Here is a 12,314-nt window from a genome sequence, read left to right on the forward strand (position 1 = left end):
TTCAAATACATACTTTTTGATGGCTATCTGTGGTGAATGTAAGCTGCCAGTCCCCTGTTTACCTCGGCTGTTAGTAGACTGCAAAGCTTTGTGAAAGGGGTAAATAAATGAGAAGAAATCAATTAGGAAAAAAATATAATGTTCATGCACATTTCATGGGTCAGAGCCCTGACTTCAGTGCAGGAGATGAGGCTTGAGGTGTGTTTTCTCTTTCCTTCACGTTTTCACTTTTCTGGTGAAGAGCTGCCCAAGATATGAAGGCAAGGTCTTTCATATCTTGAGTCTGAAAGTACAGCCATGAATTAAAACATGCCTCTGCATTATGTTTAAGTTCACTGGCAAAAAGAGAAGTTTGTGTCTAAATATGTTATATTGCATGTTTACACAGCAGATGTAAACTTGAGGTTACTCTATTCCGTAACCCCTGTTCTCTGATAACATGAGTGAGGTGTCTCACTATGGGGAACGCTCTCTCAGCGTTGTCCTCAGAAGCCTCTATATCATTACTCCAGCCAGTATTGGCTGGCAGTCGTGACGCTTGCGTCAGGGAGGGGCCACCCTCCTCCCTATAAAAGGGTGTGACGCAGCGTCACCCGTCATTCAAGATAAGCTCACCTCTTCCTCGCTTCGTGCAAGGAGGGTGATCTGGTGAGACACCTCACTCATGTTATCAGAGAACAGGGGTTACGGAATAGAGTAACCTCAAGTTCTCTTTCAAACATTCGTTTCGGTGTCTCACTATGGGGATATGCAGACTCCCGTATTGCCAGATAAGCCCATCTGAACGACTGACTGCCAATTTAGGAGGTCTTGTGGGGACCCACACTTAACACAGCGTGGGCTAGAGACGGTGCAGTGACATCCAACCTGTAAAACCTTGCAAAGGTCAAAGGTGAAGCCCAGCTCGCAGCTGCACATATCTCTTCTATAGAGACACCCCTAAAAAGGGCCCAAGAGGTTGCCATCCCTCTGGCAGAATGGGCACGAAGTCCCTCCGGGGGGGGCAGACCCGTGCTGGAATAAGCCAATTGGATCGCCTCGACAATCCAGTGGGAAATGCGTTGTTTGCTAACGGGCTTGCCAAGATGTTGTTTAGCCCAGGAAACAAACAGCTGATCCGACCTCCTGAAAGCCTTCGTCCTCTCTATATAGGTACATAAAGCCCTAACTGGACAGAGAGCATGTAGGCGCTCCTGTTCAGGGGAGGAGAAAGGAGGAGGGCAAAAAGCTTCCAGCTCCAATGGGGTGCATTGAAGATAAGGATTTTTGGGCACAAAGGCCGGATTTGGCCTGAGTGTGACTCTAGAGTTATCCCGCGTGAATCGGGTGCACTCTTTGTGTATTGACAGCGCATGAATATCACTGACACGCTTCGCAGATGCGAGAGCCAGGAGCAATGCAGTCTTCAAAGACAGGATTTTTATTTCCACCTGGTTTAGTGGTTCAAATGGTGGCTGTGAAACTGCCCCCAGCACCAGGGATAAATCCCACGTGGGAACGAGAGGTTTAGACACTGGGTGGAGCCGCCGTGCCCCTTTCATGAAACGGCAGACTAGCGGGTGATGGCTCACCAGGCCATCCACGAAGCCCACATGGCAGGCTGAAATGGCTGCTAGATATACTTTAATTGTGGAAAAGGCCTTTCCTTTATCTAACAGTTCTTGGAGAAAGGAGAGAATTGTTGTCACAGAGCACTGAAAGGAGAGAGTGTGAGACTTTCCACACCATTCCTCAAATACCCTCCACTTGTTCTCATACAATGATCTTGTGGAGGGGGCTCTAGCACTCTGAATAGTGGCTATAACACCCTGGGGGAGTCCTGCCGTACTCAGATTCAACCTCTCACGGGCCAAGCCCACAGGGCGAGGCGCTCGGGGTGAGGGTGAAAAATCTCCCCCCTGGCTTGGGAGACTAGGTCTCGTCGGAGAGGGAGAGGCCAAGGTTCGCTCCACAAGAGGGGCATGATCTCCGCTAACCAATGGGACCTCATCCACCTTGGGGCGATCAATATCATTGTTAGCCCTCTCTCTCTCACTCTGGTTAGAGTGGGAGAAATTAAGGCCAGTGGAGGGAACGCATAAAGCAGAGCATGTGGCCAGTTGTGAGCTAATGCGTCTACCCCTAGCGGAGCCTCCTGGTCCCTCAGGGAGAAATACAGTGGACACTGAGCGTTCTCCCTCGAGGCAAACAGATCGACCTGTGGCTGGCCAAAGCGGGTCCAGATTTGGGTCACCACATGTGGGTGTAGGGTCCAGTCCCCGTACTGCGGGTTTCCCCTGGACATTAAGTCTGCTCCCAAGTTCAGGGCTCCTGGAATGTGAGTGGCTCACAGTGACAACAGATTGATGCTGCTCCACATGATCAGTCTGCGAGCCAGCATGTGCAAAGGACGGGAACGTAACCCGCCCTGTCTGTTGATGTATGCCACAACAGTGGTGTTGTCTGTTCTGATCAGAACATGGTGGTTTCTCAACAGGGGAAGGAAGTGTATCAGTGCTAGAAAAGCTGCTAGCAATTCTAGCCAATTTATATGAGCACCCCTCTGTTGTGAGTCCCAGCTGCCGCTCACTGCTCTGCCCTCGTGAGTGGCACCCCAACCCGTGAGACTCGCGTCCGTGGTCACCACCTTTCTGGCTGTGACAGCCCCCAGTGACACCCCCTGAGTGAGAAATGTGGGATTTCTCCAACAGTGGAGTGCTGCAGCGCAGTCTGCTGTCACTCTGATATAGCGGTTGGTATGGCGCTTTCGATTTAGTCTCAGTGATGCAACCCATCGCTGAAATTCCCTCATATGCAGTCTGCCTAGTGGGATGACTGCCAGTGAAGACGCCATTAATCCCAGCATCTGCAGGCATTTTCTGAATGGGAGATATCTTCCCAACTGAAAAATGCCGGCATGTGATAGCATTTTTTTTTTTACTCTGTCCACAGAGAGACACGCTCTGTACGAGGCGGAGTTTAGAGCTATTCCTATGAAAGAGATGGCCTGAGCTGGCTGCAGGACACTCTTTTGGTAGTTTATGGTGAAACCCAGAGCCATCAGATGATCCACTGTCAACCTGGTGTGCTCCCTTCCCATTATTTCTGACTCTGATAGCAGCAGCCAGTCGTCTATGTATGTTGCTATGCGGATGCCCCGCCTCTTCAGTGGGGCTATGGCCGCCTCTGTGCATTTCACAAATACCCGAGGGCTCAGTGAGAGACCAAACGGCAGGACCTGGTACTCGTACATTCTGCCCTGAAACGCAAAGCGCAGGAATTTTCTGTGAGGCGGGTAAATAGGGATGTGAAAATATGTGTCCTTCAGGTCTATTGATGTAAACCAATCGCCTGGGCGCACTACATGCAGCAGAGTGGTGGTCGTCAACATCCTGAATTTGTATGACCTCAGATGCTGATTCAGAGCCCGTAGGTCCAGTATCGGACGTAGTCCCCCTCCCTTCTTGGGCACAAGAAAATACCTTGAGTAAAAGCCGCATTGGCTCTGCTCCTGGGGTATTTCTCGTACTGCTCCCTTTGATAGCAAGGTAGTTATTTCTTCTTGCAGGATCCTGGCTGATTCGCCTTTCGCAAGAGAGAAAATCACTTTGTGAAATCTGGGAGGGGTGGTTGCGAATTGCAAACGATAGCCTCGCTCTAATGTCCTCACAACCCATTCTGGCGCAGCGAGAGCTCGCCATCTCTCTATTCTTGCTGACAGCGGCCCCAAAGATAGGCGCTCCACAGTAGACGGAGCTCTGGCTCCCTCTTGTGGTGGAAACTGGTCCTTCTGACCAGACCCGACTGCGCATGCGCGAGCGGCCCTCGCTTGACCAGCGCTTATGGGGCCGGACACCACTGAGGGAATCAACCCCGGTGGTGTCTGGGTGCGTGGGGACATTATGTTTTTCAACATACTGTAACGTTCACAAGAACCAGACGGTTGGGGTCTCAGTTTGTCCGTTTATTCGGCACATAAGCCAGCGGGTTGTTAACTCAGGGGGAAGCGCTCTCGAACTACACCTCTCTTCAGCCTGGCACACACACAGAACAACCAGGTCCCCCCACCCCTTCCTGTACACCACCCTCACTACTTCCTGCAGCCCAACCAAACATGAATCTTAAAGGAACAACAACAGTGTGCAGAGAAAACCAACATGTCACTGTCCAGTAACACTTAACCATCGTTACACTGCCCCCCCAGCAATAAGTTCCTCGTCCCCGAGGGAACGACACAGTCTCTGAGGCGGGGCGGTAGCCTACGTTCCCTCCTTGACCTCCTGAGCCCCTGAGGAGGACGCGGAGCTTCGGGGCTTTGGGGTGAAGAGTCCGAGGGGGGGGGAACGCAGCCCCGGTCGGGGGCCCCTCTGAGCAGGGTCATGGACGCTCTGTACACGTCCCTCTGGAAAGGAGGGGAGGGACTGTCCTCTGTAGGGGGCCATCCGGTCTCTGTGCAGCGCTACTATCCTCCCCCTAGGAGGCAACTGCACCCTGTAAACAACCTCCCCCACTCGCTCTAGGACGCTGCAAGGCCCCACCCAGCTGCTATCCAGTTTAGGACACCGTCCCTTCTTCCTCTTTGGGCTGTAGACCCACACCAGCTCCCCAGCACGGAAGTGCCTCCCTTTAGTGGTGATGTCGTAATTCCTCTTTTGGCGCAGGCCTGCCTTCGCCAGCTGCTCTCGGGCGTAGGAATGTGCAGAATCCAGCCGGTCCTGCAGCTTCCTTGCGTAGTCCCGGCCCGGTGGTGCCTCTGGCGCGTCCGGGGGTTTCCCAAAAGCCAACTCTGCAGGAGTTCTCAGCTCTCTCCCTAACATAAGCAGGGCAGGCGTACATTGGGTGGAGTCCTGCACTGCCGACCTGTAGGCCATGAGGGTAAGGGGAAGATGGTAATCCCAGTCCCGTTGGTGTTCTGAGGTAAGGATGGCTAGCTGCTGGGCCAGCGTCCTGTTAAACCTTTCCACCAGCCCATCGCTTTGGGGGTGAAGTGGGGTGGTGCGGGTTTTCTTAGTCCCAAGGCGTTCACACATGGCAGCAAATACCTTGGACTCAAAGTTACGCCCCTGGTCACTGTGGAGGGTCTCTGCTGTTCCAAAGCGGCTGAACATCCCCTCCACTAATACATCAGCGACCGTCTCAGCCTCCTGATCTGGGATGGCGTATGCTTCCGGCCACTTGGTAAAATAGTCCATGGCCACAAGAACATAGCGGTTTCCTCTGTCTGTGCGAGGAAATGGGCCCATGACGTCCACAGCTACTCGCTCCATTGGGGCTCCTGCTGGTTGCTGCTGAAGCTGAGCCCGGGACTGGTCTTGTGGCCCTTTGTGTGAGGAACATGCATCACAGCTGCGGCAAAAGTCCTCCACATCCCTCCGCTGTTGACCCCAGTAATAGCCCTGGCGGAGGCGGCGAAGAGTCTTGGAGACCCCAAAGTGGCCAGAGCCAGTGCTCCCATGGCAGGCTCCCAGCACAGCTGACCTCAGCGACCTTGGCACCACAACCTGCCACCTCTCCTCCCCCGTGGCAGGATCCTTCCAGGCACGCTCCAACACCCCCTCCTTCAGCCTGAGAGCTGCAAACTTGGCCCACAGCCCCCTGGTACAGATGGAAAACCCAGTGACCTCATCCCAAAGGGGTTGCTCCCCCTTCTCCAGCCACTGCAGGACCGGCAGCAGGTCTGTGTCTTGTTCCTGCCGTGCCCTCCACTCCGCTGCATCCACCACCAGAAGAACCCTGCAGGCGAGCTGTGCTGCTCCGTCTATTGTCGTGAGTTCCCGCTCTATTTCCTCTCGCTTCTCACAGTAACGGCAGCCAGCTGCAGCACATGGGCGGCGAGAGAGGGCGTCTGCGTTAGAATGGTGCGTCCCTGCTCTGTGCTCCACGGTGAAATTGAAGGCTTGGAGCTCCTCCAGCCAGCGAGCCACCTGTCCCTCTGGCTCCCTGAAAGACATCAGCCACTGAAGGGCAGCATGATCAGTTCTGACAACAAATGCTGTGCCGCACAGGTAGTATTTAAAGTGTCTCACCCCCGCCACCACAGCCAACAGCTCTCGTCGTGTGACACAGTAGCGCCGCTCGCTCCTGTTCAGGACCCGGCTGAAGTACGCCACCACCTTCTCCCCTTCCGGTCCAACCTGCGACAACACCGCTCCCAGCCCCACATTACTTGCGTCAGTGTCCAGGACAAAAGGCAGGGCGGGGTCAGGGGGGGCAAGGACTGGGGACTCTGTCAGCGATCTGCGGAGGGTGTCGAACGCCTGCTGACAGTCCTGGGTCCAGATGAAGTCACGGTCCTTCTGCAGCAGGTGGAAGAGTGGTGCGGCTATGGAGGAAAAGCCCTTCACAAACCTCCTGTAATAAGACGCCAGTCCTAGGAAGCTTTTGAGCTGTTTCTGGTCTGCTGGTGTGGGCCACTCGGTAATGGTGTGAATTTTTTCCTCCAAAGTGCTGATGCCCTCACGACCCAGCTTGTGGCCCAGAAACTCCACCTCCCTCCTCATGAAGTGGCACTTGTCGGGATGCAGCTTCAGGCCTGCAGCCGCCACCCTCTCCAACACTTGTCTCAGGGCATCCAGGGCAGCATCAAAGGAGCTCCCGTGCACTAGAAGATCATCCAGGTAAACCAGACACCGTTGCCGTGGGACGCCAGCCAGCACACTGTCCATGAGCCTCTCGAAGGTCGCAGGAGCGTTGCAAAGGCCAAAACTCAGGACTTTGAACTGCCATAGTCCCCTGTTAGTGCAGAAGGCTGTCTTCGGTCTGGATTCCGGGGACAGTGGCACCTGCCAGTAGCCACTCCGCAGGTCCAGGGTGGAAAACCAGGAGGACCCGGCTACTAAGTCGAGGGACTCATCAATCCTGGGAAGGGGGTAAGAGTCTTTCTTCGTCACTTTGTTGAGTGGTCTGTAGTCCACACAGAAACGCATCCTAGGACTTTTTTTCTTAGGCACCATCACCACCGCGGAGGCCCACGGGCTATCAGATGGTTCTATGATGCCCGCCTTCATCATTTCACACAGCTCCCTGTCTGCAGCCTCCTGATGAGCCAGGGGCAGGCGGCGGGGGCGCACTTTAATAGGCTGGGCATCCCCGGTCTCAATGACGTGCTCTACCAAGTGTGTCAAGCCAACATCACTTTCTTTCAGGGCAAAAATGTCACTAAACTCTTTTAGTACCTGCCATAGACTCTCTTGCTGCTGTGGAGTCAGCCCCTCACAGTTCTTTGACCAGATACTCCTCACTGCTGAGAGCCTCTCCTCCTCCTCCTCCTCCGCTCGCTGTTCTGCTGGCGGGTCTGCAGGGGTCTCTGCGGTGGAGGTGGACGCCGCGGCAGATGCTGTGCAGACCGGGGGAGGAATAAGCGGCACCTTCTTCCCATCAGGGAGTACGAGGAGGCCTTTGCCTAAGTCCAGTACACCACCAATGGCTCGTAAAAAATCCAGCCCAAGGATGCAGGCGTCCTGCACGTCAGCCACCCAGGCAGCATAAGACACACCGAGGTCCCCCACCTTGAACTGGAACACTCCCTTCCCTCTCATTGGGGCCAGATCACCGGTCACAGTCTTAAGTTGCACGTTAGTCGGTTGTACAGCAGCTCCGGTTGGGACAATATCGGGTCGGACCAGCGTTGCATTGGATCCCGTGTCCAGCAGGGCCGTACAGGACACCCCCGCAATCGTCACTGGAACATGGCAAAAGCCGCCAACCTGGGTCCAGCCCACAGTGATGGCCGCACCGGGTGGAGGTGGCGGTGGTGTGGGGATGTCGTTCTCCCAGGCCCGTGTACTCCCGCCTACACGGGCCCGTGGGCGTTTCCCTGAACCGCTGCAAGCTTGGGGCACTGCCTGATGAGGTGTCCGACTTGTCCACATCCCCAGCAGCTCTGAGGTCGGCGGTGTGGGCCAGCCCGAGGGGAAGGCGACTGCAGCGAAGCTGTCTGCACCAAACTGCACAGGCCCGCTGGCGTCTCCATCTGTTCCACAGGTGCTGACACAGCCCTCACCACGTGTGCGTCGTCAGCGCCCCCAGAGGATCCTGCAAGCATCTCCCTCTCCAACGCTAGCTCCAGGGCTGCACTGAGTGTGGCCGGCCGAGCAAGCTGAGTTTGCATGCGGAGCTCTTTAGGGCTCAGGGCCTGCAGGAACTGGTCCCGAGCTAACTCCGCCTGCACTGATGGTGGCATGCTGTCATACGCCCTCCGGCAAAGGCACTCGACTTCATGGGCCAAAATGCGGAGGGGCTCACCTGGCAATCTGCGTCTGTTGTGGAACTCCGACCTCAGCAGCACTGGTTGGTTATACTGCCCGAAGCGCCTCTGAAGTGCTCCGACCAGAGCATTATAATCTCCCCTCTGCTCCTCGGTCAGCAGCAGCAGGCATGCAGCTGCATCCTCACACAGGCACAAAGCCAATTGGAGAGCTTTATGTTCCTCAGACCAGCCAGCTGCAACAGCTAACAGCTCGAACTGTGCGATAAACACTTCCCATGGCGTCTTGCCGCTGAACTTAGGCGTTTTTATATTCGCTGCAGCTTGCTGGGCGCCGCCATGTTTGTTTACATCACGTGACGGCGCGCCAAGCGAGGTCGACTCCTTCCCGCCGGAATCGCGGCCGCTGTGCGAACAGTTCCCGAGCCTAGTCAAACCTGGAGAAAATCCAGCCTCGGCAGACAGCCGCAGCGCCGTTTCCCTCACTCCATGGGCGGGCGAGCGCGGACGAACCTCCCTCTCCTCCGTCTCCTTCTTAATCCTGCCCGGCAACATCCTCGTCTCGTAACGGCAAGCGTCGCCGGCAACAGGGTCTCGGGCGTTCTGGGGTTCTTTTTTCTTTCTTCACTTCTGACACCAATGTAACGTTCACAAGAACCAGACGGTTGGGGTCTCAGTTTGTCCGTTTATTCGGCACATAAGCCAGCGGGTTGTTAACTCAGGGGGAAGCGCTCTCGAACTACACCTCTCTTCAGCCTGGCACACACACAGAACAACCAGGTCCCCCCACCCCTTCCTGTACACCACCCTCACTACTTCCTGCAGCCCAACCAAACATGAATCTTAAAGGAACAACAACAGTGTGCAGAGAAAACCAACATGTCACTGTCCAGTAACACTTAACCATCGTTACAATACTTTCTGTGTTTTTCACACATTTTTCCCGTGCCCTTGGCAACATGCCTGGATGCAACGGGTGAGTTTTTTTAATAAACAGTGTGTTTTGTGAGACAGACATGCTTGATTCAGCTGAACAGCGTTTCGTCGTCTCTTTTTTGAAATCCGCTCTGTGGGATCCAACTCGAGTCCCAGGCGCTGAAAGGTGGAGGCAGAACACACTTCTCCGAACGGGCTCCGGAACTGAGCCCTGGAGTGAACTTGGAGCCCGGGCTGGTCCGGCTCCGATCTCCCCGTGGGGGATGTTAGGCAGTCCGCTTCTTCTTGCGGTCCGACTGCTTGGCTGGTGGTGGGGCACCCTGAGCGGCAGCAGGCGGGACGTGTTTCTTGGGCCAGTGGGTCTTAGGGTTCTGCGATCCTAGAGGACCCTGGGCCGCGACCTGCGGGGCTGGGCGGCGAGGGATTTTAAACGTCGGCACGCCGGCTGGACGGCTGGTGACCTGAGCGAACGTGCGGCGACCGGGTGGAGGCGCAGCCTGGGTCTTCCTAGGGAGACACAGCTGCAGGGCCTCTCCCTCTTTCTTCTTCTCCTCGCACCGTCTTTGCATGGTGGCAACGGCGGTCCCGAAAAGCCCAGCGGGGTCGATGCTTTCGTCCAGAATGTCACGTTTTTCTCTGTCCGAAAGCCCCGACAAGTTCAGCCATCTTGCCCTCTCCTGTAGGACGATGATGCTGAGGGCTCTGCCCGCCGCTTGTACTGCTGCTCTAGTGAGGTGGAGACACTGGTCCGTAACTACGCCCAGCTCTTCCCACAACTCGCTAGCATCCGGGTTCGCAGCAGCCTGGTCCTGGAGCTCCGCCGAGTAGGCTAGCAGGAGCGATGAGGCGTTCAATGCCCTCGCGGTGGTGGCAACCGATTTATACGCCTTGTCAGCCAGGGAGGACTGCAGGCGTTCGGCCTTGGAGGGCAGGGACGGACCAGATGACATGGAGAGTTTCTGGTTCGGGTGGAGATGAGAAGCCACCAGATTCTCCACTGTGGGAATTTGGTAGATGCCCTTCTCTTTCATTCCAGCGCAGTCAAACGCCGCCGCTCCCTGCACGGGGTTGGGTGACGAAAATGGCTTTGCCCAGCAGCGTGTGACCTCGTCCACGCATTCGGGGAAAAGCGGCAGTACCTGCTTAGTAGTGCGCTTTGCTTTGGGGAGCCTTTTACCCTCGTATCGTGAGGTGGAGGTCTCCGTTGTCACCGCGGGCCATGGGATTGCCAGCTTTTCAGCTGCCCGTTTTGCCACGTCAAATAGCTCCATGCCGCGGGACTGTGTGCCGGGGTTATCACAATCGGCCCCTTGTGTCGCAGAATTCCGACCAGAGGGGGCAAAGAAAACGTCGTCATCCTCGTCCGAGACGAGATGTTCCGACGCTCCCTCAGAGGATTCGCTGAGTAGCTCATCATTAGCCTCAAGGGAATCAAGCATAGCTTCGCAGCTGACCTCGGCATCATCCACCAGCGGGAGGACGACATCCATCTCGTCGCCCCAGCTGGTGCCTGGTGTGGCGGACTCAGTGTGCTCCATCGGTGGGCCGATTGGAGACAGCATTGAGTCCTCCTTCGACAGGCTAGCCTGGCGGGCTAGCCTTCGGCGAAGGCTTTTTAGGGTGAAGCGAGCGCAGTGTTCGCATATACCCGGTGTGGAAATAGCCGCTTGGGCGTGTTGCAGCCTGAGGCACATCACACACGCGTCATGTGTATCTGAACCTGAGATTTTGCAACCGCAGGGGCAAATTCTGGGCAGCGGTTTGCAGTCTGCCATATTAAGGAAGCTTGGTGTAGCTAGCTTGGAATGGCTGGACGGCTAACGCTGATCCTTTTTTTTTTTTTTGTTTCTTCTCTCGGTCGGGTAGCTATGGTGAGGTAGTATGACCTGGCTAGTGTGGTGGCTAGCGCTTGTGCTACTTGGCTTGGTGACCGTGTGTAGCAAAGACAGCTCTCCGACCTGGCTCTGTGGTGAAGAGCAGGCGACTCGAAACGCGAGCCGTGCTGGCGCCCGGTGACCAAGGTGTTAGCTTGCTCGTGTGGACAGTTAAGCTAGCACTCACGTTCGCAGTCAGGAGAGATGAGGTTTCTAAGAAGCGAGAAGAGGAAATTGAATGACGGGTGACGCTGCGTCACACCCTTTTATAGGGAGGAGGGTGGCCCCTCCCTGACGCAAGCGTCACGACTGCCAGCCAATACTGGCTGGAGTAATGATATAGAGGCTTCTGAGGACAACGCTGAGAGAGCGTTCCCCATAGTGAGACACCGAAACGAATGTTTGAAAGAGAACCTAGTTTATTATGTCATTTGTTTCTTGTTACAGAACCAACACACACAGAAGGAAGACCTGAAGTGTAGCTTGCTCCTATTTTTCAATACAAGAACATCTGCTTTTTAATTACCGCCCCCAGAAGGTAGAACTGCGGTAACTCTTAGAACAGGGTACTCCAAACAGAAGTTGCTTAATAATAGTGTTGTGTCAGGATGTGTATGGCAGCTTCATTGTAAGGTCCATCATGACTATTACAGTGTAACAACAAATACTGCCAAATATAATGTGTACCTTGTTTAAATAACAATGAATGGGCTTTCACGCAGCTGCATTCTAAAATCAAGAGCCAAAGACTTAATAATAAGCTTATCGTGAATATCGTCCTGGCTACTGTAAATTCTCCACTCTCAGTTTATTCTACCTTATCTCAGTTTTTCTCCATTACTTTAATGCACTGTTAACAATAGCCCCATTTTCATTAATATGCCACACAAATATTGAACCATGTCCCACGCTTCAAAACAGGAAATTAATGTTTCAGCCACAGTCAGTGAAACTGAGGAACTCATGACGCATTCATGTTCCTGCCTGTATACTGGCCCTTTTACGTAAACTGAAGATTGAAGACACAGTTCTACAGTTTTCCCAGTGTTGTGTGGCTTTATTTCGAACATGTTAAAATAACATAACAATAACAAAGAAAACAAAGAAACAAGCAGAAAAAATCAATGTGACTGTACTGTACTGTACAATGGCTATTTCTGAAGACTACTTAAAAAATAACAAGAAAGCTTGGCTGACAGAGGCCAGGCTGTGCTGAAGAATAAATGTGGATATCAAGCTTGTTGAACTGCGCAAACTGTTTTTTGCTCATATTTCCATATATATTTGCACATGTTTCAATAAATCACTACACCTATTCC

This window comes from Rhamphochromis sp. 'chilingali', assembly GCF_963969265.1.
Source record: "Rhamphochromis sp. 'chilingali' genome assembly, chromosome: 10".
Taxonomy (NCBI): domain Eukaryota; kingdom Metazoa; phylum Chordata; class Actinopteri; order Cichliformes; family Cichlidae; genus Rhamphochromis; species Rhamphochromis sp. 'chilingali'.